General features: G+C 43.4%; 1 long non-coding RNA gene across 1 annotated transcript; it reads right to left on the bottom strand.

Moving 5' to 3' along the window:
- Window positions 1-1665: 1665 nt before the first annotated feature.
- Window positions 1666-2663, bottom strand: LOC144767242 (uncharacterized). The gene is made up of 4 exons (XR_013598117.1): window positions 2603-2663; window positions 2400-2496; window positions 2254-2315; window positions 1666-1783 (listed from the first exon to the last, which is right to left on the bottom strand). It is a non-coding gene; the product is annotated as an uncharacterized LOC144767242 (long non-coding RNA).
- Window positions 2664-3629: the final 966 nt, after the last annotated feature.

The raw sequence follows: 3629 nt of genomic DNA, 5'->3' as shown, positions 1-3629 counted from the left end.
TTAGCTTGCTATTATATCCTACTCTCTAGGAATATCCGAAAGAATTCCAAGGAAGAGAAGTAAGAGTTCGTTTTTTTTTTTTTTTTTTTTTTTTCACAGCTACTCCAGCTAAGGAGCGTCCTGGCGCATTTGACAAGGTAAGGCATAACACAACAGGTGCTAACAGAAAACTAAAAGGGGGCAACTAAAACAGAAAGGTTTTTATGGCTTTCCGGAAAGCCGTGAGGTCCTCCAGCAGGCGGATTTCAACCGGAAGAGAGTTCCAAGTTAGTGCAGCTTTAACGCTGAAGGAACGTCCCCCCACGCGGCAAAGCCTGTATCTAGGAACTACAGCAAAGGCCTGGCCTAGGGAACGGAGAGTGCGTGTTGGGACATAGAAAGAAAGAAAGCTGGACATAATTTCAGGGCCTATGCCTCTCAGAATCTTAAAGGTCAAACAAAGGACCTTAAAAAGGATACGCTTCCTCACTGGAAGCCAGTGTAAGGAGCGAAGGACACTTGACACCGAGCAAAATCTGGGCAGGCCAACAATCGCTCTGGCCGCAGCATTTTGTACCCGTTGCAGGCGGGTAAGCTCAGCCTGATTAGCCCCAACCAGGAGAGAGCTAGCGTAATCCAGTCGAGAGATGATAGTGGCCTGGATTACCAGCTGCCTGGTTGGGGCATCAAAATATTTGAGGACTGGTCTTAAGCCTCTCAGCAGGCCAAAACAACAGGCAGCTGTTTTTTTTGGTGTGTCCTACAAAGGTAAGGCCAGCGTCCAACCAGACTCCCAGATTTTTTAACTCTGACACCGGCGTCGGGGTTGGTCCCAACTCTGGTGGCCACCATTGGTCACCCCATAGTTCCACTCCCCTTCCGACAATCATAACTTCTGTCTTAGTGGCATTGAGCTGGAGACAGTTCCCCGTCAACCAGCTAGCCAGCGCCTTCAGTCCATCCTGAAACCTGGGGGCATCTTGTTCCGCATCCCCGCTGAGAGTAACCGCCAGCTGAGTGTCGTCGGCATATGAGACCAAAGTTAGGCCCCACTGCCTGGCGACCACAGCCAGCGGTCTCACGTACAGATTGAACAACGTGGGACTCAGCGAGGATCCCTGCGGAACCCCCATGGCCAATGGCTGGAAATTGGACTTGAAGGGAGGGATGGCAACACAGAAGGAACGATTGCTGAGGAAGGAGCGGAACCACTGTAGCGCCTGGCCCCCGACACCAATCTCCTCGAGCCGACACAGAAGGATATCGTGAGAGACCGTGTCAAAGGCGGCGCTGAGGTCTAACAATATCAATATCAGTTACCTGCCTTCCTAATTCTCTTTCATGGGTATTCTCTCTGAATCTATAAATACCTCTTCCTCCTCCCCATTTACAAAAAAATACTCTCTTTTTGACAACCTTCCACTGCCTCAATGACCGATGAACAGAAAAATGGAATGCTGCCGAGGACAGTAGCAATACACTGGGCACTGTGCACTGGTGTCCCTAGAGACTTTAAGTGGTTGTCAAATAATCGTCAATACTCAATAGCAGTTCAAACCAAATCAATCAAACATTATATATCCATTGTTTTCATCAATTGTATTCATCAATGAAAATGTAATTTCAAATTCCATACAGCAAGTATAATAAACAATGACATCAAATGATAAACTTAAATTTTGCAGTGTACAATTATAGCATCATGAACAATATTTGCGGTGTATATCAATTTGAAATAAAAAACAAATTCTTGCGAACAGCCCGATGCCTTTCGGGACAGAGACGTCCCTTCTTCAGGGGCAATCTATAGAGGAAACAAAATTTAACACACATATAGTTCGTTCTAATGTAATTGTTGACTAATGCAAAAGTAATAACTTCAGGTTTCCACATGGGAGGAAAATGTCCGCTCATTATAAAAAAAGGTGGATGTGCATGGAGAAAAGCTGTTGTAATAAAGAGAAAGCAGTAACCAAATGAAGAGAAGCCACAGAAAATTGTGAAGATTAAAGAATGATCGCACCATGGTGACACGAACTTGCTGTGCAACACGTACGAAATATTTAAAAACGTGGTGAGTAACATGCTGGTTAGCCGAAAAGACACCCCTGTGTTTCAATTTTTAAAAGAGTGAAAACACAAATCATAGAAATCAGATACCTGGCTGAATGCAACTGCCGTGTGCTAAACAAAGACATCACAACAACTTAAGTATAATTGCCAATACGCCATGGTACAAATGCCAAATAGCGTGCACCATAAGGGTACACCCACCTTATAAACAGAAAGCCTCTCGTCCGTCCTGAAAGCCGACAAAGCAAAGCTCTGTAGAGAAACTGTAGAAGACATAGGAACCTCATATGAGACACTGCCGGCTTAGTTTACATGTTGGAATGACTAGTACTGATGTCTCAACTCACCGAAGAAGAGATTACAATGGGTTTAACCAGTGAAAGCAAACCACTCGACTCCCTCGGGTGTGTTCTAGTCGAGTTGGTCAACTTGTATTTAAGCGTCCTGTGAAATAAAACGGAACACGCTCTGTCACCCGCTTAAGTCACACAAACAGGCTATCGCTGGTCGCCTAAACTTATTGAGCAAAGTGCTTTAAAGTATATCTTACCCGAGAAACAAATATAGCACAGTGAAACCGCTAACCCATATGGCTCCTACTGGGAGTTAACCGCCTCAAAGGCAGAGACGCGCTTATGCGTATAGAATAGTAAACAACAACAAGGGACTATCTTGATTACAAATGGAGCGCCATGATGGAGTGGTGCAAAACAAGGATATTTACAAAATCCTATACTAAAACAACATAAGGTCATAATAAGAACTAAACCGCAACAGGGTGCGTTACCATTATTTTACACATGGTTGAACAATAAATTGCTGCCTGAAAAAAGGTCGCTATGTACTGTCTGATATGGGCATTAATATTGAGTATGTACTGGTTCCTCAAGAAACCTCTGGGATCCGTGGGGCCGCTGCCAAAATTATACTGATGCGTGCATTGTTGGGAGATAGTGACTATTGATTGAAACTAAAAACTAAAACAAAAAGTTAACCTGTGTAAACACAAGAGTGAAACTGGGGCACCACAGATATTATAACTTCGGGAATCAACAGATAAATGATGCCGCTGAAACCCGTGAGTTGAAACCCATAGAAACCAAGTGAAAAAGAGAAAGGCTGATATACAACAGCTTGACAATACTGAGTAAACGGGCATATTATGGTTATGTCATGTAAATCCATAGGACTAGAATAATACATACATAAGGCCTAACATATAACAAGGTCACGTTACAAGATATAAGAAAATGTACAAAATGTAAGGAAGACTAATTCAGTGATCAAGAAATTTACTGATAACTTGCTGTCACGTATACATGTCTGTCGGACTGCTATAGGCATGTAACTTCACAAAAAGCAAGTCATATCAAAACGGTCATTAAGACCCGCTGGGTGCATTGTTCCTAATGTTTGTATCCAGAAAAGTTCTCGATGAACAGAAAGCCACCACTGTGGACTTCTGAAAGTTGCAGTGTCACTCACTGCGCATAGAAGTATATATAATGTCGATCTAAATGCTGCATTTCCCTTTATTCTGTCATCTTCAACAGCGGTCAGAAGAGTGAGGTTTTCAG

This window comes from Lissotriton helveticus, chromosome 7, assembly GCF_964261635.1.
Source record: "Lissotriton helveticus chromosome 7, aLisHel1.1, whole genome shotgun sequence".
Lineage (NCBI taxonomy): Eukaryota > Metazoa > Chordata > Amphibia > Caudata > Salamandridae > Lissotriton > Lissotriton helveticus.
Note: the sequence above shows the minus strand (reverse complement) of the source record. Positions and strands in the feature narration are given on the sequence as shown.